At 47.2% G+C, this 26,750-nt stretch overlaps 1 protein-coding gene across 21 annotated transcripts in view; it reads left to right on the plus strand.

Moving 5' to 3' along the window:
* The window catches only part of LPP (LIM domain containing preferred translocation partner in lipoma), a 348,425-nt gene that overhangs the window by 6,992 nt on the left and 314,683 nt on the right, over positions 1-26,750 (plus strand). For 11 of the 21 annotated variants that reach the window (XM_074877369.1, XM_074877381.1, XM_074877374.1 and 8 more), the window contains exon 2: positions 18,354-18,456. The exons of 2 other annotated variants lie outside the window; for them this stretch is intronic. The gene's annotated coding sequence lies outside the window, so the exon portion shown is untranslated. Of the gene's footprint in view, positions 1-17,232; positions 17,252-17,744; positions 17,831-17,869; positions 17,889-18,353; positions 18,457-19,042; positions 19,093-22,358; positions 22,460-26,750 lie in introns of those variants that run through there. 8 more of the 21 variants (XM_074877366.1, XM_074877378.1, XM_074877368.1 and 5 more) reach the window with 6 other exon arrangements.

Raw genomic sequence — 26,750 nt, forward strand, 5'->3', positions numbered from 1 at the left:
ACAGTTCCTGTGTTCATTGTACCTCAACTGTGGTGGTTTATATCTCAGTAACGTGCACGTGTATCTTCAGTGTTCTGTGTGCACGTACCCTAAGGAGCGCTCTCTGTTTCAGCAGTTTATTACCTCACCTTAACAGACTTGAATTACTTCACTTAATGAGGCGAGCTTGAATGAAAGCAAGGAATCTCCCAGACAGTGCCTGGCATGCAGTGACTGGGTTGGGAGAGTGATTGGATTAGCAGTTGATAAGTGGTTGTAGCTCCAGCTGCCGCATCTCCCCTGCCTCACTTGCCTGGATGTCAGTAGCGTTCCTGTTTCAGTTCAGCCCTGCAGGAGATCAGCTGTCTTGAATTTAACACATCTCATGGCCTGAGGTAGAGACTTGGGTTGCTTTTCATGGGTTTGGGCAAATCTTGAGAGATACCTCAAGCTGTTACTGTGGCCAAGACAAGCCTTTAATCTGGATTTCCCAAGAGTAACAGACAGTGACTGTGGCGGCCACGCAACAGTCCTGTAGTTAATTACAAGCAGTGAACTTGATTAAAAGAATGGTGTTAAAGTTGCAAAGTCCAAGTGCTCCAAAGCTACGAGATGCCAGAATGAAGGTCATTGATGAAACCTTAATTTGGCCTCTCCTGCAAGCCCGCGTTACGGTATAGCCACTTAATTGCCAGAACACCTACTCTTTGTGCCCAGAGTGGAAGGTGATACTTAATGAGCATCTATTCAGTTTCTTTTCTTTTTGTGCAGTGTGTGGCCTCAAGCCTTATTTACTACATACTATTCAAACTCGGGACTGAAGGCAGAATTATTAATTTCCTTTTGTGCTTTTCTGGAGTGCTCTTTGCTCTTTCATTGGAGTGCTTTGCAAGTTGGGGGGACGATTTTTGCAGTGCCTTCCCAAGGTGAAGGAAAATTATTCTTGCCGTTTTACTAATGCAACACTGAGACTCAGAGACGAGTGATGTTGGGAGTCTCACGTCATTCCTGACACTGAAATCCAGAAGAAAAAAAGCCAGTTAGACCAGGGTTATTCTCTTTAGTTTGCAGTCATAACTGATAATCAAACAGAGAAATGGTTGAAAAGAATTGTTTGTAATTGCAGACTGAAGTTAAGATCCTTTCTACCCAAGTCTGGAGATTACTCTGAACTGCTTATTGCAGTTATGCCTATCTTTACAGTCTATCTCCCCCATCTTTTCCGCTTTTACCTGCCTCTTATGCATTATCATCCTTGACTGGGGAGCAAGGCCTGTACTTATCATACGTAGGTATTGAAATGCCTAGCTTAGTATGGAAGCTGGTCTTTGCCTCTGACATTTAGAAACCAGGACAGCTTAATGCTGTTTAATCTGAAACATGGTGGTGGAGAGGTCCAGAAATGAGACACAAAATGGTTAAGGTCCAGGTGGTATTTATGTATCAAAACATATTTCAGGGAGTAGAATAAGGGTAATGGGGACTTCACAACATCCACTGGACACTTCCTCAGTGGCTTGTTTTCCCATGTACATAAGACTGCCATATTTTAGGGTAGTTTAAGCTTCCTTTAAAGCTGTGGTTGTTCTCTGTCACTTCTGATCCTGCAGGCAGTTTTTTGGGAGAATGAGAATTATACCTTCCCTAGCACAGTTCCACTTCGGTGCTTTTTCAGAGAATCAATTTCTTTCCTGGGTTCCTTGGGATGTGCAGAGCCGAGCTTGGAAAGCACAGCATTGCATCTTTGCCATTTATGGAGGGCTTGGTGAACCTTCTGCGTAGTAAGTCTGAAATTCAAGTGTATGAGTAATCCAACTGAACTCTCTGCAGCTACTTGTGTCCCTAAAGATAAGCAAGTGTTTAAGCACTGTCCTGTACCCAAACCCTAATTTGCTCCCAAGGCAGACAGATAGGGAAGAAACGATGAGCAAAAGGGTTAAAGTTATCTGGGGAGATGTCTGGCAGCTTTTCTTCTGAAACTGTGCTGTAGCATGCAGAATGGCGGTAGCCTATCTGCAATGAAGAGTCAGCCTCGTACAGTGTAGGAGATCACACTGTGAGTGAAGCAGTCAAGTTTCAAGCCTCTAACAGTGTCATTAAGTGACAAACTGTGGGGCAGAAGCATATTTTGGAAGTAAGGAATAACGCCTTGGATCTCCACGTTGCTGCGGGGGTGAGTGTGGTGTTCTTGGCGTGTAATACCTCTTTTTGTGTCTCCCTCTGCATATGAGAGTTGGGAATAAGGCCAGAGCAGCAGGTGAACTTAAAACAATATAAATGAGTGTGTCTTTCCAAGGCACTCCGCCCACCCAGGTACTCAAGTGTCTGGGTGAAAGGATGGCAGCTTATGGAGTGCCTGTGTGTCTCCTTCCATGGCTTGGCATGGCACGCTTTGCTCTGCTGTGTGGGAGAGCTGTGAACTCGGGGTTGGGGAAGTCGGTGGCGAAGTTTTTAAGGGCTGCATTGTAGAGTGGGAGGAGAAGAAGCTACAAGAGCAGAGCTTGTTGCCTTACTACACACGCGGATCCCTGTAGGGTGGGTTCATTGGTAAGTTATTCTGAGTGAAGTTAGCTCTCATCCCCTCGCTGCACACATGACCTATGAGCAGTGTTTTGTGGTCACTGTTTTTACAGTGTATCAGATCTCTCTGAGGATGCAGGACAGATGGGTTGCCATAACCTCACCTTTGCACTGCCTGGTGTCTTGCCTTGCTGTGACGTACCCTGGGGTGAAAGAAAGGGTTCATGCTCTGGTGTGTTACAACAATCATCTGTGCTGGTAGTGGCACACCTTGTCTGGGGTCAGGCCACTCACTGGTTTGTCATACCTATACCTGCACCACCCTGGTTCCCTGGATGCCACAGGCCAAGCCTCCAGTCTGTATGCATTTGTACACCTGAGGTGGTGGTGGTTTAGTGTGGGAGTGTCAGCTCTGTGCAGCTGTGGGAGATTCAATATGTTAAAGAGTCAAATCATGTGTTACTGGTAAATGATTAAGAGGCAAGTAGGCATTGGCCTGTTAGCCCTGCACAGCTGTGGGAGATTCAATACTTAAGAGTCAAATCGACATCAGCTGGTCAGCTTTGGGGAGCTCGGTGAAGGTGGAGAGCTCTGTTCTGGGAAGCTCTGTGTAGGCCTGGAGAAGCAGCAAGGCTTGGAGGACAAGCAGGCCTTGGAAGCTCTGCAGAGGCCCGGAGAAGCAGCAAGGCTTGGAGGAGAAGCAGGCCTTGGAAGCTCTGCAGAGGCCCGGAGAAGCAGCAAGATTTGGAGGAGAAACAGGCTTTTGAAGAGAGATACCAAGCTGTGCTAGTGTGGTGAAGAAAATGGCAGCACCAAGACTGCCTGTAAGGTATGGAACTGTTTCTGGGAGAGAGGGTTGATGACTGTCTAGTTGCTGATTTGCTTATTATGAAGTAAGAGCTTGGATGAGAGCAAAAGTATGTATTATTGTATGAGTATGTATTAATGTAAGAAGAGAAAAAAAGATATTAAGGAAAATAAACAGCCCCTGCCCTGCAGAAAGAAAGAAGAACATTGTGACGTGTGAATTATTTTGGCCGCTACAAGTTAATACAACTTATTACAATTTAATGCAACTTATTAAAATTCAATACAGTTTAGTTCTTGGGTCATGCTGTCACATGCAAGAAGTCCTAGCGGAAATGATCTGCTCCAGCTTTGTTGTGTTCAGGGCAGCTCTCTGCCTGCATCAGCTGCTCCCCATCCCTTGAAGGTGAAGTGCAGTGAGGCACAAGCAACCTTATGGGTTTTTGCAACAGCACTTGGTAAACTTCTTGTATCTGAGATGATTTGATTCATACCTGATTAAGGGTGTGCCTAATTTCATGGGTGGAACTGGATGTACAAAGGTAGCTGTGTATTATCAGAAAGTACCCCATTGGATCATCTGGTTTAGTTCCAGCTTTCTTGGTAGATGTGCCTGCTAGGGTGGGAGTATTTTCTGTGTATCTTAGCTGTGCACATTCTACTTGATGTGTAATGGAAGTGACTTCAGGTGCTCTTGATCTCTAGAACAAGACAAGGCCTATCTATCTAATGAAAGACATGAGTAATTCTGGGTATGATATTGGTATGTTTCTGGGCTCCCGTTCATCCTTCTCTTTGTTTTTGCTTCCATATCCCATGGACAACATTTTCTTGTGTTGTCTATATCTCTAAATTTGACCTGTAGCATCTGGGGCTGAGCCTGCCACTTGTTACATTGCCCAAAGGAGAGTAGTGAGTTTGCCAAACTGTGTATTGAAGTCCTGTGAACCTGAGCAGAGAGTACAGGCTGCACCTGTGGAGCAGCGCCTGGGTCCGAGGAGTTCCTGCCCTGGGAGATGAAGATAAAGCAGAGGATGGTGAGAGAAGAGCAGAGCGATTGACTTGGGGACATAGAGACTGGTTATAAGGGAAGATGAAAAGGATGTAAAAAGTGTGTGTTAGCAGAATGTGACTAAGATGGAGACCTGATAAGTATTGAAATGTGTCTGCAGAGGAAAGGGGAGCAGTAGCTTCTGGCAGAGCAAAGCTGTATGTCTAGGACTTGCAACTTGGTGCAAAGCAATTCTGAGTCACGGGAATGTGTGGCTCCTGTGGCCCTGCCATTGCAAGCCATTGCCACCTATAATCCCTTTAACAGACATGCTCAGTTCCATCTGAAACCTACTTGGGCTCTTCCCCATCCTTCCTGGGGAGTTCATCTCCCTCATGGCTGTTTATCTCCGTGCTTTGTGAGCTGTGCATGCTTGCTGTCTCATTCCTCAGCCCTTACTCACAGGAGGCCTGTGTGGGAGGGAGGGACACCCAAGAGAAATGTGAAACTTGATGCAAAGTCGCTTGCCACGAGGAATTTGGGTGGCTGATCTGCTGCAGCTTGGCCTCTGGGAGCCTGCTGGAGATCTGTGGGCTGAGAGTCTGTGATCTGCAGCCCTGGTGGGGCTCCAGGGAGTGGGATGGAGGCTTGAAGGAGGGTGGTTTTCTCCTGCAAAGGGCAAGCTGTATGGCGTTTGGGGGCTCCTGGTAGAGCCGCACTAGCCCAGCTTGTTAATAAATTCACTTGTGCGATTGGATGGGGTAAAGTGGAGGAGGGGAGCAGTATGACTCACCTAAATTAGCAGTGACCAAAAGTGGGCTGTAAGCTATAGGTGACACCTCATGCCTCCGTCCTAGCTTCACACAGTAAGATCTGGCAGAGGAGATACAGCCATATGTGCAAATATAGTATGTGGGTTTGGGTCTCCGTCCAGCATTCACATCCATAAATAGGTCAGCCCCTTCCTTACGATAGAATTTGTGTGCACTTTACAAACATGAACCAACTAATCCCAACAGATGTTTGGCAGCCTCCTGAGCCCACAAGGAAGTTAAATATCATTGCACTTTGCTAGAGAGATGCCCAGGATTCAAATAACACCTGCTGGAAGAGCCCATCTAAGCTAGGGTGTGTTCATGGCTGTGTGGGTGCAGCTTTGCAGAGCACCTGCCACCGCTATGTTGGGCTGGTCTGACCACAGTGGTTTGTGCTGCCTTCAGCTATGCAAGGGCCAGGTTGTGTTTCCATTGAAATCAATGACACAACTTTCCTTAGTTTTTGAGGGGGAATGGGATTTAGCTCGATGTTTGCATACTCATACTTTATTAAAATCCAATTGAAAGGCTGTGGGTTTTGCTTGCTGCCTGCCTTTGTCTGCCTGCTGATGTACCCACCTCCTTGTCAGTGGTGTGTGAAGGCACAATGCTCCTGGCTGGCCTGAATCCTTTGCTTGCCTCCCTCTCTTTCCCCAAATGAGAACATTTAGTTGCAAACTCCATGATGCCTCGGAGGTCAAGCAAGTTATATGGATGTGTATTGCTGAAGAAGCAGTTTATTCTGCAGTTGTATCTGGACTCTTCAGTTTGCAATTCATGTCCTGGCTGTTCTTCTTCCTTCCCACCAAGAAGTGCAGCCCCAGCCAGCTGCCAGAGATAAAACACTGAGAACCAGGGTCTCAGTAACTTTGCCTGTATGGAGTATTCAGAGGTCCTGGATAATGAATGTCTTGCAGCCTTTTTTATCAGGAGAAGTTTGCTCAGTGTTGTGTGGGCCCGAAGCTGCCTGATGCTTTGCTTTCCCCTAAAAAAAAGGCTATTTGGCTAACTTTCCAAAGAGAAAATGAAGCTGTAGTTTCATCACAGAGGAGTGAAGAGTAAGGAAGGCCTCTATACGTCATAGCAGCCTCCAAGGTCCATATTCATCCTCTTAATGAAATTCAGCAGCAGAAGGGGAAAAGAACAGGAATTGATCCTCTTCATATGGATCATTAGTGCCCCAACAGCAGCTCTGCAAAGAGCAACTGGGAATAAAATGAGCCCCTGCTCCATCTAATTTTTTTTTTCACTTGGATGCTTTGAAAGATGATTGGGATGCTTTAGATACTTGGTTTGCTTGCTCAAGAAGGGCCGAGGATTGTACTCGTTTCTCCTGGTTCTATTTTGTGCTCTGGCTTGATGGCTGTCCTGATTTTTCAGGCAGAGTTATAAGGCTGCTGAGTAGAGGGGGAGGCAGCGAGAGGATAGTTCTGGAATACTAATAAATCAAGGACTTTTCTTAGATGTTTCCTCACTCAGATCTTTATCAGTCCCTATTAAATAGGGATGACAGTTCCGGATACCAGGGTATCCTTCTGCTTCTATCTTCTCAGCCAAAGCTTCCTGAAGTCTCCTCAGGGTACATACCCTGCCAGTTTTTGCCTTTCAGCATCTCAAGAAGCAGCCTTGGGTGTCTTCTGCAATGATGGAGGCTATGGACTGCTCTTCCTCTCCCTCATCACTCTGAACCAGCTGTGGTTGCTCTGTGTGTGCGCCAAGTGTGTGCATCTGACTTGCCCCATGCTGCTGGTTACTGCTGCCTGGCCTTTTTGTCTGCATTAGTTTAATTGAGTGAGGAGCTTGCAGGAGAGGCTATTCATTCCCCTGGTAACTATGCTTGACAATCAGAAGTTATTCTGGGGGTGAAGGAGCGGTACAGATTTGTTTTCCTTGGCTGCAGATTTGTAGCCCCTAATAGTTTCTCACTCATATGAACCAAGGTTGACTTGGTCTGCCACTAATTAAAAGCCAAAAGGATATACAGTCCTCTCCAAAATAATTACCATCTTCGGTGAATGGAAGAAAACTCTGCTTGCTTCCTGTTTGTTTCCAAATCCCTCCATTTTGTGGCGTTACCCTTGCACTGGCCACGATGCATGGGAGGGCCCTAGCAGGGCCAGCAGTTCCATTCTGGTGCACAGGGAGTTTGTGCTTGAAGCATTTCTCTGCTTCTGGACCAAAGGGTACATATAGGAAAAGCATGGAGTTATCAAAAATTTTATGAAACCTAATAATTGAATTTGGTGGTGTGTGTTTTTTCTCCATGGGAAGCCACTAAAGGCGACAGGCAAGTGTGTGCACCCCGTGTGCAGCAACACTTTTTATCTTGACTTTTTATGGGCTGGAAAATGATAAAAAAAAGTTTTGATTGTGTCTGTGCTCACTACCAGGAACCCTGAATGTGGCAGCTGGAGTTCCTAGATAGTTTGGTTTCTATCAGTAATTGGTTTCAGATACACATTAACTTTGATTCATGCGTTGTTCTGGGCCTGGTGACGTAGTGGAAGGTGTACTCTCTCCTCCCCGTTTGCTCAACCTCAGTGTTTGTCACGTTTCTGTCACCATTGGGGCCGGACCTGCAGCAGGAGGAGGACGGAGGGTCTCCTCCCTTCAGCTGGTCCTAAGTGTCCATGCAAGTGTTTGTGCTCCTTCAGTGCAAAGCAGAGGGGGCTGTCTGATGTCAGCATTGGCTTGAGGGCTGGAAGATGTCCAGTCCAAAGTGGTCAGGTTCCCAGACAGCAAGGGTTGGAGCCCTGGGGATGCTGTTTGCTCTGTGCATGCAAAGGCAGAAGCACATCTGCAGTCTTTCTACTTACCCCCACCATGACCTCTTGGTTGGGTTTTGGCCTCAGCACCAGCTGGTGTAGGAGTGACCAGCTGTCTGGGCAGCGGTCATTGGCTGAACGTACATCCTCTCAAAGCAGTGGTACAGGGATGAGCAGAAGTCTCCTAGGACCAGGTTCAGAGGCTGGGGCAGGACCAGCTCCATCCATAATGCTCCTTACGGGGATGTGCCCAACCTGCTGTTGGAGGTTGGTGATGGAAGCCATGCCTGCTCTCCTGCAATTGCCTCTTCTGCTTTGCTACCCGGGGTGCGAAAGCAGGTCGTGTTCACTTTGCACAGGGAGCATTCCCAAAGTTGCTGTGCCTGCCTGTGGGGCTCATGAGGAGCAGCAAATGGGCTGTATTTTCTTTATCTGCCTGTTTCATAAGGCAGTATCTGGCTGTGCCCTTAGTAACAGGGGTTTTTTTAATGCAGATCAAGTCCCTTGTTTTAATTGACTAAGAAGAAGGAACTTGAGGGTATGAACCCATGACCTTGAGATAAATAGTTTCTTATTGAGTCCCCAAGCCCCTAAGCTGCCCCCTCTTCTGGGAGTAGTGTGGTTTAATCAAAGGTCAGAGGTTTTGTTGTCTTTGAGAGTCTCAGAAAAGGAGGGCAATGCGAGCAAGCTCTTCTCAGTCCTCCATGAGTGCAGTCATTCTTGGCCTGTCAAGTTCCCATTGAGCTTGCTGTGCTTGTACTCTGTTCCTGGATGATGGCTCTCTTGACCTTCTCTGGTCTCTGTGAATACTAATAAAGGCCTGGTGATCAAGTCAGATGTGTTTCTGGGGGTTGTAACTAGATACCTGGTGGCTATGGGTGAATGGCTTATGGGAGGCTGCTGTGAGCCTCTCTGTGCAGCATGCAGATTTGCAGGCTTGATAGGACATAGTCTTCACTTGCCAGGTCTGCCCACTCAGCCTCCCACGCGTGTCTCCTGTTTCTAGGCTGTAGGCCAAGTGTGGTATCTCACGCACTATGGTGTGGTCAGTCTTGGTGAGTGCTGACTTATGCATGGCCACTGCTGTCTGAGATGATGTGGTTGCTCACAGAGGTCCCCACCTCATTTTATTCCCTGTGTTTCCTTCTTGGGTAGTGACCAGGCATGTGGCTGTGCCTCTCGTGACAGGTACAGTATTAGTCTGTCTTACTCTTTCCTCCATTCCTTCCTTCTTCCTGACTACAGTCACTAATACTCCTTGAGCCTGGCTTATGGCTGATATGGAGCTGGACTTGCTTGCCTGTTGGATCCTGTCTTCCTCAATGCTGTGCCAAGTCAGTCTTTGAAAATATCAGCTAGCACATCCTGGAGAGATCTTTGTCTCAAAAAGCTTCTGTGGTTCCTTTCTGTTTTTCCCCATCACCAAATGAAAAAATAAAAACACTTGACTTGATAACATAAATGCTGGCTTCAGGGCTGGTGACAAAATTCCCGCTGACAAGCTTAGTATGGTATGGTAGGAGTAGGCGAGGACAGGTATGATAGTGGTGTTATGCTGTTAGGTGCTCCTGGGAATCACACCAGAGAGATGGAAGAAGGTTGAAGAAACCTTTCTTGGTCTCAAGTGTGTGATGTTGCACCCAGACACTGTAGCTAACATTTCAAAAAAATAGGCACGTACTCTTCCAAAATACAGCACTCAGGTGCAGCAGGTTGGAAGATATCATGTGGCAAACTCTTGGAAGAACACAGAGAATTAATAGCCAAGAAAACTTTGTGCTGAGAAACAGTCAGGTGTATGGGAAGAAGCATGATCTCTCCCTGTGAGTACTGATGAGATCCGGTAAGGGTGCTGAGAGATGTGTAATTGTTAACTTTGTTCTGCAAACCAAAAGCCTCTTTCTTTCCACCGAGAAACAGGAATGCAGTCAGAGTGAACCAAATCATACAGGTTCAGGAGTGCAATTTTATAGTCATTATTGGTGCTACAGGCAAATAATAAAGGAAATACATTGCAAGTCCAGCGTATATATTACTCCAGGACAAGATAAAATGGCATGGAGGGGCTAAACCCTTTTTATTTTTAATTTTTAAGGAGAGGAAAGATATGACAATACTTGCACTTACTGTGTTGAAAGAAGTTATGTGATAAATCATAGTCCCTTTTTACAGGCAATTAATTAAGCCCCTTTGGGAGGAGGATAATCCACAGAGTTCCCATGGAAGTCTGTGTGCTGGTTCTCCTGCACAAGGTGACAGAGGGATGTCCAAGCTCTGCTGCCTTCCTTTTGCTTGAGCCCAAGCCCCAGCTGGGAGGATGGCAGCGTGTATAGGGCTGGGTACCGAGCAAGCGGCATGACAGCTGCATCCTTGTGTTCTCGCTATCCCCAGCACTGTCACCTTTGGGGGAGAAAGTCCCTCCCTGACGTGCAGGGGAAGGGTGTGGAGCTGTGTGTTGTCCTGCAGACAGATTACCAGGTTGTTGGGCTGAGGTGGATGGGTGTTTGACAGCTAAGCCCAGAATGGATTAGGATCACCTTTACTTCCCATCGTGGTGCTGTTGTGTATGTTGGAGACCCTCTCTGTCCCCTTATTTTAGTTATCAGTGCTGGGCTGAGGCTTGCACACCCTGGGGGTGGTGATGACATGTGGGGAGAAGAGGGGCAGTGGCTTTGTCTGCGGTGAAGGTCTGGTGGCTCTGTGTGACATCAGCCATGTGTGTCATCCCACAGTGGAGCAAGGGGTGGCACAGAGCACCCTCGCCATCCTTCTTCTCCATCCCAGCCTGGCAGGCCACTTTCTCTCTCACAGCGCAGGAAAGTTTATCAGTGTAAAGTATGGCCTGAAAAACTCCCCGTGCTATTTATTTTTTTAAATTTCCTTGGCAATAAGGGTTGAATTCAATGAGGAGCCTGGCTTCCAGCTGAAGTGGGGGTAATTTAGGAACTAAAACAGCTTTTTAATGTATTTTCTGTATGTCTCCATCCCCATCTATGATGGAAGTAATGGTACTTTCTTGTTCAGAAGGCGGATGCATCCACAGGCATCTGTGGTCCTCCTTGTTTTGAAATGTAATAAAAGCAGTTATTAGGGCTTGTCAGAATTGCTCCAGAATTTTTTATCTATATTTGGTATAAATGGCTCCTTTCTCAAAATGGAGTTTTCTGCGGGAAGCATCAGTTTGCAACTCAGTTCTTGCTTTGTAAAGGAAAAAAGTTTAGGTTGGTTTTTTTATTTTTCTATTTGTGATGGTAACAACATTTGTTGAAAACAAAAATGTTTTCATGAGAAGCAGTCAGTGGTGAGGCCGCTTCACTCTCTGCTGGCTGATTGCCACGCTCCCATGTTAACCTGGGCCTCTCTGCTCCATCAGGGCTTTTTTGGTTTTGTTTTTTTTCTTGAAGGAATATGCTTCCTTGGTCTCTTGATCCAGCTATTTGGAGAGAGGAGCAGCTACACTGAGAAACTTTTTTAATACAGGTGTTCGAGGCCCTTTGTTGCTCATCCCACCTGAAGGTATTGTGCCAAGGTTGAAACTGGGGCAGTTTGCTATTAAGGTGTAAAAATGAAAGAAGATAGCTAATACTTGGTCATCCTTGGAGATGCGGGGAAGGAGGGGTCAGACATTTCTAAACCAGAGAGGTTTACTGGTCCTGGCCGATTGTGCTTTTTAAAACATCATGATGGATTATAATGCTTTCAAAAATACCTAGCCTGACCAAGTGGGCACAGGAGTAGGGAATCCAGTTGACTGCCAGGTATTTATTGCTGTTTTCAAATGATCTGGTCAAAACTGGATAAAGCATAGAATCATAGAATTGTTTAAGTTGGAAAAGACCTTTAAGATTGTCCAGTCCAACCATTAACCTAGTGCTGCCAAGTTCACCACTAAACCATGTCCCTAAGCACCACATCTATGTGTCTTTTAAATACCTCCAGGGAAGTAAGTCTTGAACATAAAGACTGTCTGGTCATGTAGGCTCTAAGTTTTAGAAGTTTTGTTTCCAAATGGTTTTAAGACGACCAATAAGAGAGCCCATCATGGTGCCAAGGGTTTCATTGTGGTGGCAGTTGAGCAAGCCTGGGATAAGGTGACCTTTGCCTTCAAATTTTGGCCATTTAAAACCAAAATGGTGAGAGGAACATTGTCCTTTATAATAAAACCCTTTGACTTGAACAAATGTGCACAAAAAAATGCCATCTCTGCCCTAGGAGATTTTAACCTAAAGGTGAGCAGCAGAAGACACTGGGCTGGGAGTGGGCAGAGCCAGGTGCCTTCCTGACCCCCTGTGCCTTGGGGTCCAGTACTTCTCCTCTGCTTCCATGTGCTTTTGGTCACTCACTGTTGGTCTGTTTTCTTGACTGAGCATCTTAAGATGTGGGGAGGTGTGTTAGGGCAACATTCTGCCTGTGCTGTCTGGTGAGGATGGCCATTGCTTGGGGAGTGGGGGGGGAAATGACATTGTTTTTGTTTTGGATTGTAAAACATTATCCTTTGTTTGAAACCCAGGCTCTGTGGTGCTCTGATACTGCATGGGAACTTGAAAGGGAAATCGGTTATCCTTCTTTGATCAAGAAGGTGGGGTGCATTTGAGTGACAAACTGCCCCCCCCTCTTGCTCAAGGTCTCTCTGACCAGGCTTGGTGAAATGCAGACAGCAAACGGCAGGGGGAAAAAAGAAAAAAACCTGAAAATCAGTGAGGCTATTTTGAAAATCTTCCACTTCCAGTAGACTGAGGGAGTGTGAACAGCTTGAGGCCAGTAGTCTGTGCTTGAAAATACAGGGTCCAATCCTGGTGTCAATTACAGACACGTAAATCACAGGCAGCACTGCTGGCAGTGATGGGGAGTTGCTGAAAGGTCACTCCAGCATGGGACCCGCAGGCTTTCTGGCATAGATGTGCTGATTCCTCTTGTTCCTTAGCCACCCTTCTTTTCTAGCTGTCCTTGTGCATTTAAAATAACATGGGTGCGACATGACTGGTCCTGCTGATGGGTTGGTCACCAACCGTTGCCCAGTGGCTCCAGCTGAGGGCTAGTGGGGTGGCTCTTGGCCACCAGGATGCTGTAGGTAGGGCTGTTTCGTAGCTTCCTTAGCCACTGCTTAAATCTGTCCTGCCCAAAGTGATTTTTTTGTTTGTTGTAATACAGCAGTCTCAATCCGGGAAAGCTGGATGCCATCACTTTGGCGCTGCCGTGCCACTGGAGTGGTTTCTCCTGCTTCTTCCCCCTACTCTCCTGCTCTTCTTTTTTTTTTTCCTCTTGTTTTAGTCTCATTTTATGAACCCCAGGATGAATCTGACAGCAAAGATAAAAATGAGTCCCCTGGCCGTGAAGCTGGGTGTGCCACTGCTGCAGGACCCCGGGGCTCCCACAGGGAAATGCTTTAATGCCAGGGGCTGCCAGTGAGTTTGCTTTTTTATGGGAGCTAATTTTCCCCATCGGAGCTGATGATCTGTGCTGCGGCCAGCATCAGCCTTCCTCCAGCGTCAGGGCTGGACCAGGAGTTCGGAAGTGATAAGTCCCATTACAGCTAATTTTGACACATGGGGCTGCTGCGGATTTGAAAGCAGCTCTGTGCTGAGTACGATATAGGAGGGGTGTGTGCTTCCTTGCAGATCAAAACTCGCTATTCGCGTAGTTGCTGCTTTACACCAACACAGGATCTGGCCTCCCAAAAGGCAGCAGTTGGGCGTATTAGCTGTTGCTGTTTGTATTGATGACTTTCTGAGCAGGTGCCACTGCTGGCAGCAGAGCGGAGGAAACGTGTCTCCAGCTTTTGTTATCTTGCGTGATCTTTTTATTAGCTAACTTCAGCAGCGTACTTTTGAGTTGAGCAGTTTAATTTTAATAAATGAAACCTGAGAAGCACAGAAGCAAACACAGAAAGCTATTAGTCAGGGCTGGATGGATCCTGCAGGCACCAGTGTCCCAGGATAGCAAGATAAGTCCGTGCCTCTGGGTGGCTGTCTTTAAGTGTAAAGCTACCCATACATATAAGCTGAATTTTAAGTTGGGTTTGGACTCTGAATTGAGGTTTGCATGCAAGGGATGTGATTTTCTGATGTGTGAGGACGTGGAGGCCTCAGATGTCTCCCTCAGTGCTGGTGGTGGCCAGAATGGCTGACGATCAGGGCTCTGGCAGTGGAGGAGATAACATGAGATTTCTGAGTTTGGGGACTTTGGCCAGCAAATAACAAATATATTGGCACAGCGCAGGAAAGACTTAAAAATACATACGACAGAACAGGGCAGGCTTTTAAGTGTTTTTCGTTTGAAAAGGTCAGATTGAATGGGGTTGTTGTCTGGGGACCTGTATGTACACCTGCCAATCATACAGGAGGGACCCGTGTCAGTTCGTGCTGATGACTGACTTGCCGGGAGCTTGTCTGAGCTTAAAAATTGGGGACTGGAACAGTTAAAATGACAGTTTTCCTTGTGGCAGCCAGCCTGAGCCATCTGATCCATGAAGGAACAGGAACGAAGGATCCCAGCACAAGACTGCTTTATCCCAGTTTAACTGGTGTTCATGCTTGGGCTTCTAGAAGTATAGCCATACTGATTTTAAAAAAATAATAAATTAAGCTCTGAATATTGGTAACACTTTCAAGTGTAAAGGACATGTGAAAGTGAACGCAACTTCCAAGTAGCCCGAAAAAAGGACAACATTCAGCCAGGCTGTTATGTGAGAAGTGTAATTAGTGCTTGCTGAAATTATTTTCATGGGTAAGATTTTCTAAAAGAAAGGGACTGGGGAGTCTGGTTACCTCAATTTCTAAGTGACCACTGAAAAGTTATGCTAGGGATGCCTGTTTTTCTGAAAGTGCTGATTGTACTTCTTTGAAACTTGGAATTCTTGCAGAGGTTTTAAACTGTCCATTTCTGAAAAATCTGAACTATATAAGAAAACTGAAACCATGACAAAGGATTGATGTTTTAATTCGGGCATTGTAAAGTACTGCTTTTAGATTTAAATCTGCAAACAGGAAACCTTGCTTTTCATACTCTACTTGTGTGTTAAATTTGTATTGCTTTTGTTTTTCTTGAGAAATGTTGATTCTTACTGTTGATAATACTGCATCAGTATTATCAGCCAGTAGGTGATTGGACTGTTTCTGATCATCACATCTTTAAGGATTTTGGAGTTCATAGATCTTGGCCTCTCACCTTATTTTCCTTTCAGCTTGGGATGACTTTTTAAACTTCTAATTACTTTCTCAGCTTTTTAGGAGCTGTACCTTAAATTTAACTAGTTGGAAGAAACAAATGAAGAAAAAAAATCTTTTGTGAAGGACGTGCTCTTTTGATAAATTCTGGTTCTGGTAGTTTCAGAGACTCTACTTAGTGCTTTGTCTGTGATAGCTGATTCCTGCTGTTTGGGCATTTGCTTTAAATTCCTTTTAAATGATAAATAGCCTATTGAAATGGTGCATAAAAATAAGTGGTTTGTATTGTGCTAGGCATAAAAATGAAGATGCAGATGTGCACACGTAGGTGTATACAGGCTCCGAAGTCTCGGCCTCTGTAGTTGGTGATCTGGAGGCACAAGAGTCGTACTTGAGTTACGCCAGATGGGAGCTTGACAGTGTAAAGCTGTGTTACCAAAGAGACTTTCCTGCTGTTATCTCTTGCAGGACTGTGATAGAAAGCTGGGATTTCTTGTTGCAAGATGGAAATCAGCTGTGTGCAGGCCACTGAGCATCTGTTGTGGTGGCTCTGAACTAAGAGGACCTCAGTTTTGTAGTGCTAAAAGCCTGCCCGTTGTTACTATTTTTGTTGTAAAAGCACCTGGATATTCCCTGTAAAGGTTGTTGGGGGATGTATGAAACCCAGAGTTCCTTAGGGACAGTCTTTGCATCTGTTTCTCTGGGCACTTCAGTGGGGGAAAGACTTGTGCTGGAATCGATGGCAGTGATTTGGGTATGTCTCTACTGTGCACTTATTTGTCTTTACCTGAGACAAAGCAGGAACGAGCGTGATTGTGAGGGGCAGACCCTTTTTTGGGACTTGTTGTCTCAAGATCTGTATCTCTTGCCTGCTTCCCCAGCAGCACTGGCATGGTTAAGGCATCGCTTTGCTAAGCCTCTATTTAGTCCTCTCTGGTGCGAGTCTCTCAGAGGTGCTCCTTGCTGAGAGATGTGTACAGGCAACTGAGAAGAGGGACTTTGGGGAGAGGAGCTCTGCTGATCTTCAGGTTTGGGGGCCTCGAGTCTTGAGAAATGCTCCCCGATGGAAAATGCTCGTTGAGATCATGTCTTGAAGAGGTCTGATTTGGTGGTGGCATCATGGCTTGATGGCTTGCGATGCAGCAGTTTTGCAGCTCTTCTGATACCTTGGGTCTGTCCTCTGCGTTTGTCTTCTGGGTATTTCTGTGCTCAAAGACCCAGACTGACTTTTGCAGCTTCCTGGTAAAGAAATGGAGTCACAAATGGAGTAGTTTGACAGACTGGCTCAGGTAGATATTTCTGTGACCAGTCAGACTGTCCCTGTCCTGCCCGACTGTGCATGTGTAACCAGGAGGGAACATGTGCCTGGGCATCAATGGGTTGCTGCCCCTCTGGGACCATGCTGGGCCCCAGTTGCTGCTGGGGAGGGTGGTTCCACAGCAGGCTTCAGCTGGGTGCCTCAAGGAGGGTATGTGGGGTCCTGCTCACCTTGCTGCAGGAACGTCAGTCACAAGGTGATGGGGACGGCTGGTGTGGAAAGTAAAGACAGGAAGATGCGGTTCAACTAGTCAAGTCTGCCGAATCCTATAACTGATCTTGTAAACATTTCTCGAGTTAAACGCGGTGAAAGACAAGCCCGAGCCAAGATCTTTTAAACACAGGTTGGGTCCCAAGAAATATTGTCTTACCTGGAACTCCCGGAGGTGCTGTTGTGAGTTGAATTGAAATGGTGTTGGAACCAGAGGGGAATGTTGTTGTCTTCTGCCTTTGCAGATAAGACTGAAGGGCATTTTGCCAGGAGCCTGTGGGAAGGACCTAAATTGTATATAACTCTACATCATTTTAAAATGAAAAGTAAACATGCACAACCATAATATTTGCTTGTACTTGTCTCCTCCTTGATGGATGGAGAGAAATTGCTCTTTGGCTGAGTTCACCAGCAATAAAAACCTGCGGTTACTCATCTTCGTCCCAAGCCTGCAGTGAGTGGGAGAGGCCATTGCGATTTCCAGTTCAATTTGTCCTTATCACCCCTGCAGGGAATGTTGAGGGTCCTGGGGACTTTTACACCTGCCCAGCACCGTGGGGAATCAGGGCTGGGTGCCACCACAGGGACTATGGAGCTTGGAAGATGCTGCCTGGGTCAGGGTGGACCTTGGTGTGCTCTTGGGCCGTTGGCTCAATGGAGATCAGCGACCACTGGGAGAGGTGAGAGCCCAGTTGCTCTCCTGGCTGCTGTAGCATCAGGCATGGTGTGAGGGACTAGAGGTGCTGGCAGGGGCAGGAAGCCATCTCACCATGTGACAGGGAGGAGGGACCTGGACCGTGAGCCACCAGCACTCTTTTGCATTTTGCTGCATGTTGGTTGTAGACTCGTGGGCTCACATGCACTCACATGAGCAGCACAGGTACAACAAACACAAGCCTGAACTGAGCATTTCCATCATTACAGCAGCAAATAGCAGTAACGTTTTCTGCTGAACAGTGATGACGAGGCAAGCCTGCACTTGTCATGAGCAGAGATAGGGCTGTCAGAGTGACCAGGATGTGGCTGGGATGGGATACTGGCCGTAGGCTGGTGGCAGCAGGAAGGAGTGTGCGATTCAGATGCTGTTTATCTCTATGGGATGCACCCCGCCATGTGCCCTGGCATGCCATGTGCAAGAGGGCGGTCATGTGGCCTGGCTGTCCCCTCTGCTCTACCTTCATCTTCTGCGGAGGAGAAAAATGATACTGAGTCGGTCACTTCAAGAAAGAGTCGTGTCTGCTTTGCAGCTACAGGAAAGAGTGAGGCAGTCCCTGATGGGAATTGGGCAGAGCTCCTCAAAGAAAAGGCTGTGCTGAGGTGGAGGGCTGGTGAACTGGGTGGTGGTGTAGCTGCTCGTGGTAGTGATAAACCCCCTGAGTTTGAACCAAATTAAATGATGCTTCCTAGCTCCCTCGCTGTGCCTGAGGTCATGGAGATGAGTGATGGATTCACCCTGTTCTCTTATGCCTCATTTTGTGTCTCCTTTTACCTCCACTTTCTCAGGGGCATTAAGAGCAGTAAAGGAGCTGTGGCTTGGGGAGATGCAAGTTGTTGGCCAAGCTGTGGCAGCTGGTGCTGGTCATTGGCCCAGTTAGAGGTGGTGATGCTCAGTTTTGGGGGGTTCCAAAAGGAGTCCAGGAGTATGGAGGCTTCTGCCTAAGAAAGCTGGGGAGGAAAATGCTGCGTTTCCCAGAAGTTGTGTGGGTTAAACTGCAAGTTTTGGAGACAAGCCGTCAGAAGGCCCATCCAGCATGCATCACACGGGTATCTCTCTCTTCACAGGGCTGGGAAAGAAACCCAAAGTCGTGACTCTGGCAGAGCCCCGCGTGTCTCCAAAAGCTCTCTGAGTTCATCCCACCAGCAAGGCTGTACAGCGTGAGAACTGGTACGTAAACACGCTTCACAGGCGAGAGAGGCAACTTCTCGGAAGGATCTGTGACTTTTATGACAATGGCACCCTTGTTCATGGTTCTCTGTTAAAAAAAAAAAAAAGTCCTCTCCTAACAGAGTGTGGAGGTGAGGGTGGGGTCACTGGAAAATAAAAGACAAACTGGTGGTTCCCTGGTGGTGCTTGCACCCAGAGGCTTTGGTGGGGAAGGGCTCAGCAGGGAGAAGCTGTGAGTGTTCAGAAGTCATCCCAGACTATGGCACTGAGGCTTTAGACATGCTCTGTCAAGCGGTGTGTTGTGTGACAGCACGTGTGGATAGGTGATGTGGGGGGTAATGACAAATGCATGCATGAGAAATGCACATACATACATATATATATATACACACACGCTGTACAAATCTAGGCACATGGAAACAAAGATGTGCAATGCATATATAGTATATACTACATGGTGGCATATGAGAGCTTGGGGGTGTATATACCAAATGTCTGTATATACTATATATGGTGATAAAAGAATGCATATGCATTCATGTTCTCCTTTTTTTTCTTTTTCTGTCTCTTCTTTCTCTCTGTGGAGCTGTTGCAAAACTACCAGATTCAACCTCCTGGGGAGCCTTTCTGGCCAAGGTTTTACAAGCCAGCACCTGCTTTGCCTGCCTGACTTCTTTCTATATTTATTCCTCTGCACCCGGTTTTTGCCTTTGCCTGCAAAGTGGAACTGTCACAAACATTTGTGCTAACTTCTGGCTGCACAGGACTTCAGCTTGCAAGCCCTAAGTCTGCTTTTATGCATGTTGGGGGAGGAGACGTAACGTGTGTGTAGTTGTGCATGTGTGCGTACGAACATCCCTGGTCCTTGCTGTGTGCATTACATGGTCTGTGTTCCTGTGACGCTGCGGCAGTCCTTGTGTATGTATGCCATGCAAGTTGTGCTCTCTGCCCCTTCAAGACATTTCTATGAATCAAATATTCTCAGTTGTTCTGCTTACGTAATGTCATTTAAATTAAATTAGCCATGCCTACCCAGTGGCTGATTGATAATGACCTGTAGCGTTGTGCAGGAGGCTTGAGTTGGATTTTATTCCCAGGCCCCCAAGCTTTTACTTACCAGAGTTAGGGCTGTGACAAGGAGAGGGACTTGCGGTGCCATGTAGCAGGGAGCTGTGGTTAGACATGCATGTATCTGTCCCTCTGTTTCTCTGTGTCATTTGGGGTGGAAGGTGCTCTAAAACAGAGGTACTAAACCCCAGCTCATGCTTAGGTACCACTGTTTAAAGTGAGTATAGTAGCAAGAGAGGGGGTATAATGCCATTTCAGCTGGGAAGCCAAGGGGAGATCGTAAACCCTGGGAACATGAGGCTGGGGGAATAGCTGCATGGTGGGTCTCTCATCAGCGAATGCTGCTTAGATGCACACCCGTTCCCGGTCCGATGGGTACGACTTGTGCTTATTGAAAAGCAGTGCTGGGCTGCCTGCCAGGAGCCAGGAACCGGTTTGTCCTCATGTGCTCAGGCCCCTGAACTCCCAGCCCCTCTAACAGCTATATTTGTTTCTGGCATGAGAGTCCCTCTAAGGTCATGAAGCCCAGGTTTCAACTCCAGGAGCCATAAAACGTACCCTGCCTGACCCTGGTGCAAAGACGGAGGCAGCACTAGCAGCCTCTGTTCCCCTGGGTTTCTTTTCCCTGTCCCCACCGCGTGTGCCACTGCAGCCTGCATTCCTCTCTGGTTCGGTAAGCCCTTTGCCTCTGGAGCTGACACAGCTAGTATTTCCCCCGCTGGCAGGGCAGGCGAGGTAGTGGCATTTAACAGTTAAGGAGAACCTTGATCTGTTTGTGCTGCAGGACCCCAGAGCAGTAAGGGCTGCTGCACGCCTGGGACAGGGTTCCTGCTCTTCCAGTGCTCTTCCACCATGCTTTGGTTCCCTTTCTTGACTTACCTTATTCTTTACTTCATCCTGCTGTTTCTCCTTGCAAAAAGCAGTACCTTGTGAATTGTTTTCTGCAAGGTGCCGGAAAACTGAGTCATAGTTTGTAAAACCTGACCCTTCTTACCCTGGTTTTGGAGCATCTTCTACCACCGTGCTCGGAACATCTCCATTTCTGGCCATGGAGAATGCTTCTGGTGGCTTGGCTGCTGGCTGAGGCGCATGGCGCTGAGGGAGGCTTCAGTGGGTTTTTAGAAAACTAATTGATCAGCTGCCCATTGAGAGCCAGTCCCAGCCCACATTGCATTGGCATTGTCCTGGTGCATCACTTAGTGCCACTTGGACTGTTGGCTCTTTAAAGCTGCCTTTATAACTACCAGCATAATGGACATGTGCTGATGCTGCCTGGCAAGGTTTATTTTTTGGAGTGATAGTGATAGATCACTAAGTTAAATGTGCTTCTTATTCTAAATGGCAGAAATCTTTGTTTTCCTCTGAAGAAAAGATTTTCATTATTTTCTGTCACCTGTGATATCGGGTGCTAAACTCATGCTGCCATGGGCCCCTGACCTCTGCCTGGTTACTAGAGTTAATTGTACAACCCCTGTCACTTCAGGATTTCAGCTCCTCCCGAAGCCTGCGCTTCAGTACCAGTGAAAGCCAGATGTACTATAATGTCGCTTTTTTACAGTTTGTTTTGGCCATACATGGGCAGAGTCAGCTCTGGAATTCCTTCCCTATAAATTCAATAGCATCTTGTGGGTGGTGCTGGGGAATCACTCTGGTCTGGTTGGATGCCTCGGCGGCCTGTTCCCCTTGAAAACCTGATTTGTCCTGATTTGCACATTCCTGAGAGGCTGCCTGCTCCCTGGAGCCCATGGCTGCAGCCTGAGGAGGCTGTTGTCCCATGCTGGCAGGCGTAGTCACCTCCCTGCTGCCCACAGGTTGGCTGTTGTAGCCAAGAAGCGATGCCTGTGGGAGTGGTGGCATGGGTATATTGCTCCTGTGTGCAGACAGGCTCTGCAGGGACAGTTGTGTCCTCTGAGTATAACTGTTCTGCCTCCTAAATTTGCTGTATGGGCTTGAGCATTGACCCTCAAGCCCCTTTCCCAGGGGTGGGAATGGTAGGTGCTCCGCTGTTCCCACCTGCCATGGGATGCTGCATTGTGTGTCCCCACAGGGATTGAGGGGTGCTGCCATCCTGGGGCTCCCTGTCCCTGCAGGGAGATCTGGCCTTGTCCAAGCAGCATGTTCCTTTCTGCAGATCTGTGGGTTGTTTTTTTCAGGTAAAGCAAAATCAAATACATGCTTTTCGCAAAGCGCCAGCTAGATGAGCCGGGACAGGGGAGATTTCCCTGCCCCAGGTGAGCAGCCGGTGTGGAACGTGGCAGCAGGACCTCTCTAGTGGGACTGATGGCTGAGCTGTGCCTTTTCTGGTGTCAAGCTGGTGTCACTATAAACACAGCCTGAATTTGCCTATTTGTCTCCAAAGAGCGCTCCAAAAATCAGTTCTACAAGGTTTTGTGCTGATGAGTCAAGGGATGAGAGGGAGGTTTGCTGTAGTGGACAAGGGGTGATGGCTCCTGGAGCTGCCCCCATTGCATCTCCCTGTGCATCCCTGGGAGGGGACAGAGATGCAGTGTCACCCATTGAGCCAGGAGCCTCCAAAGCATAGGTCAAGACAGCGACACGTGTCCCTATGTCCAGGCTGTGTGTAGGTCAGCAACAGTGATGTGCTCAGCTCAGGCTCCAGAGGGGCAAGTCATCCCTGGCTTTGGCACAGAGAAGGGTGATTTTTTTTTTTGACATCCTTTGGAGTTTTGATCTCCATATTTGGAAATGTTTACCCATTGCTCTGATCTATTGCAAGGGAGGGGAGGTGACTCAGGGTCTGGTGGAAGCAGGATCTGAATTCCTGTAGTAAGGTTGGTTCCCCCCCCCCCCCCCCCCCTTTCTTGTTTTGGAAGCTTGTTGTGGTCAGTTCTCAGTTCTCTCTTGCTGGACCTTGTTCCAAATTTGATCTGCTCGAGAGGGAAGCGTGTTAGCAAAGGAGCTTGCCTGGATGCTGGTAAGTGCATCACTGCTGCTTTAGCAAGCAACTTGGGATTTTTTTGTTTTGTTTAGTCAGATGGATTGCATCAAAGTGTGTGCTGGTGGAGGCAGGCATGTGGATCACCAGTCAACAGCAAGGGACCCAATGAAACCTTCTGTAGCAGGGAAAGTTGGCTTAGTGGATTGAACTCAAAGGCAAAATGTTTCTTCAGGCCTAGGTGTAAAGATAATTTAAGCCAGCTCCCATTCAGTAATGTTCTTCCTCTTAGTTTCACTGGTTAATGCAGCAAGGCAGCAGAGCACTGTAGAGTTAAATAAGTATATATGCATGTGGTCAGCAAGTAAAATATAGCTTAAGTATGATTTCTGTCTCTTAAGCAAGAGTGTGTTAAAAAGGCTGCATAACATATGGATATATTTCTCTCAAATGTTAATTTTTAACTCTATTTTGTTAGGAACCTGAAGAAGTTTAGCTGCTGTAACTGGTTGAAGGTTCAGTGTCTGCTTTTTCCTGTTATTCTTTATTTTTCCTTAGTGTGAAGTTTTTAATCTGTCTGATATTGCAGCTGGCTGCTTCTCCTTTTTTTTCTTTCCCCCCCTCTTTCCTTTCTCTTTCCTGAAAGGAAACTACGGTTTAACCAGACAGTCAGGGGTGTGTGGGGAACCTGGAAGATTCTCTGCTTCCTGTTTTATTCATGGCAGATAAAACCATGCTGGGGAATCTGAAATAGAGATCCACCATCCCACATTCCTGTTGTCATATGGAGCATGTAACACGTATAGAGTGCTTTTAACGCTGCTCCGTGGGTTGTGTAGCAGCTAGTCCCGTGCCTCGGACAGAAAGCACTGTGCTTCAGCCTTTTACTTGAGAAGGGCCATTGGTGAAAAACTTTATAGTTCCTTCTACTAGCTAGTGATGCTTGTATCTTCTCAGCTAACTGGTATTTTTAGACTGATTCAAACCTGTTGTTACCATACTCTCCCTGTTTTAAATTTAAGACCTTTGTTAAAAGTTAAACCTCTCATTGGTTTGCTTTTGCCCTTTTAAATAGGGATTAATACTCAGTGTGAGGTTTGGTTTTCCAGAGATGTGGATTTGCAGATCCTTGAGGTGCAAAACTGTCTCTGTTGTTCTGGGCAAGGAAAGATACTTGGCTTAGTTTGCATGAGGATGGAACCTGAGCTGAAAAGCTCTTGGCCCCAAAAGGTGATGAAGGGACTGCTGGAGTCTATTCCTGCAGGTCCAACGTGTTGGGAGTTTGTAGACTTCAGCTGCGTTTTAATCCTTGTTATTTCAACAGGCTACTTGGATTACTGCAGTTTCTGGGGGCAGGGCCCCGCTGGACTGCGCTTGGTACTGGTGCAAAGGAAAGAACTGCTGTCCTAAAGAGTGAACAGCCTGAATGGACAGTGTAGGTGATGGGTTGGAAAACAGGGTACTGGGGAGACCTATGGAGCTGCTGCAGCACCTGAAGGCTCAGCCCAGTGACTTGCCAAGGAGCCACCCATCCTCTGTTGTGTGTGGTGGTGCCAAGCTGTGGAGGGCAGTGAGCTGGTGGTCTGTGTGGCCCCTCCTCGTGTGCTGCACTTTGCCTTTGCGTGCGCATGTGTGACCCTGCACGATGGGTGATGCCTCCTCCCCGCCCAGCGCTTGCCTGGTCCAGCTCATGCCCTGGGTCAGCCCCTGCTTCTGGTGGCACTTGGATGTGGCACGTGCAGGCTTTGCCAGCTGCTTGTGGCCAAGCTTGGTGTTTCAGAGACAGCACGGCGGGACTGTAAATGATGATGTTCTGTTCCCCTCGCAGTTTCCCTCCTTTCCTGCTCGCCAGGACAGGCTGCCTGTTGGAAGACAGGATGAGCAGTGCCTGGCTGCCATAACCCAGGGCTCCAGGCAGTGCCAGTCTGGCATGCCTGAGGAAGCATGTTGGGGCTGTTAATCTTCATGTGCTGATTCTTCTCTGTGCAACAACTCATCACTGTGAGGATGTTACTTGAGAGCTGGATGGACTGTGAAGGATGTGCTGCTGCCTGTGTCCCCCCAGATGGGTGTTGTGCAGGGCAGGGGGAGCTCTGGACGATGCCCACGGCTGGGACCGCAGGCTGCCGGGGCTCTCCATCTGGTATTTCTCCAGGACCTGGGCAGATCCAGTGATCACTGATGCTAACCAGCATCCACAATGGATTTTCTTCTGCTCCAGGAACACAGCCATTAAGGGCTGACCTGTAAATTAATACAGCTGTCTAAAGAATTTTCCTCCTGCAGCCTGGCACCTGGTAAACACTCAAGTCTGAGAAGCCTCGCATGGCACTGGACCTTGAGTGTGCTCAGGGAGCTCCATGCCTTCCTTTCTTAAACTTCTCTCAATCACTTCTAATGATGTATTAAATGCATAGGATTTGCTTTAGCTGCCATGTAAGGAGGATTGGTTCACAGCCCATCCTTCATCCCAACTGTTGCACTGATCAATCCAGGGCTGGCACTGCAGAGGATGTGGTGAAGTGGTGACACTGTCACTATGTGACTCGGGTGCTGTGAGGGGATTAGGGTGCACTAAGGGCTGGGTGTATGTGCCCCACAGCAGGTAAGAGAAGCTGCTCTAGAGAGCATGGGGCTAGCACATGTGGGCATGGAAGGGATGAGGATGTGACAAGGTTATGGACCTAGATGACTCTACACATCTGATACTTTGCATTTATGTAGACAAAGGTTTTAGAGCCCTTAAACACTAAATCGTGCCCACAGAATGAGGAAAGCTGTATTATCCTGGTGTGCGGATGTAGAAACTGAGGCACCATGTGACAAACTTGGGAAAAGTGCAAAACTCCAGATTCCATGTGACGGTTCACGCTCAGCTCCTGCAGACAGGCAGGAGCTTCGCAGCTTCGTGCCAAGTGGTACTGTTAAACTCATCTCCCTTACTAATAAAGTCATACTTTTCTGAGCACAAAATATTTCTGTATCAGTTGCTTAAAGGTAGACCAAGTCATACTGAGTATTTCGTAAAGTTGGTATAAGTTGCTAGTATGTGACATGATCCCAACACGTATTGTTACTTCAGGAATTTCCAGATGGCACCTTACCTAATCATACTGCTACTCCTTCCTAGGATCTAAGCAGAGTGCAGGCTTTCGAGAAATGTCTGTTGTTATTAGCTTTATAATACACATTCCTGTGTAACAGCTGTTGCAAGTAGCAGGAGGTCTCTCTCACAGCCTAATTCTTCAGTCAACTTTGGGGAAGGGGGAATTTGCTCCTGTGAACTAGGTGTTTGCATTTGGGATGAGACCTCCCAAATGAGGAACACTTGTTTGCCTCCAGTGAGTGTGTTGGTTCAAGAACTAGCGTGCCTGGAAGGAGGAAACAAGTTACTCTTGTTGCTTTACCACCATCTTCTAATAGTTAACTATGTGTAAGGCTCCCTAGTTGCTTATTGCTTGAAACGGGGGGGGGTGGGGGGGTGGGGGTGGTGTGACTACATTTTAAAGAAACAGCAGGTTTTGAAAGCCTGGCTGCCTGTGGTGAGGAGGAAAGGAGTCCTTGTGCTGGGGTGTCTCACACCCCAACGGTGAAAATATGACAGGGACGAGTTCCAGTGAGGCTGCCCATTTTTGGCAGCCACTTCCCACCTACATCCTTGTTTTTCAGGTAAATCCCTCTTCAACTCTGTTAGCTGTTCCCCCTTCCTCCCTGAAAAGTCATTATCATCACTTGAAATTAAGGAAAAGACAGGAGGAGGGAATAAACGGATGTTAAGAAATAGAAAACAATCAATTAAATAGTACATAGCATGTAATTTTCCTTGGAAACTTACCATGAAATTGAGGAGCACTTTTACAACCAGTAATTTAAATTGCATTTGAACACTGCTAATGGGTTGTTTGCATGGGAATTTCGGTCATTTCACAGCAGGTCATTGTTTTTAGTACCCCTTCATTCAGTTTTAAAAAAAATAAATTAAAAAAATCTCATAATGAGGAAGATGCTGCAGACAACTGTCCAACTGTTGCTAGTAGAAGATGGTACCATGAAAGTTTTGCAAGGCCCTGTTACATTCAGAGCCATTTATGTCCTTAGCATCAGCTCTTCAAGTGTTAAATTCATGGGAATTTGGCACTTTTTATCTAGTAAAATGTGTTATGGCTAAAAGGTAGGAAAATAACATTATCCTCATCGCACTCACAACCATGATGGAGGCGAGGAGGCTGAAGAGGCTCCTCCAGGCTCACAGGATTGGGGTTTGCAGTCGTGGGACCGACCTGGGAGGGAAGCCAGTGGCTTAGTCTTTATCACCTCGATCAATCATAAC

The sequence above is a fragment of the Strix uralensis genome, chromosome 9, assembly GCF_047716275.1.
Source record: "Strix uralensis isolate ZFMK-TIS-50842 chromosome 9, bStrUra1, whole genome shotgun sequence".
Lineage (NCBI taxonomy): Eukaryota > Metazoa > Chordata > Aves > Strigiformes > Strigidae > Strix > Strix uralensis.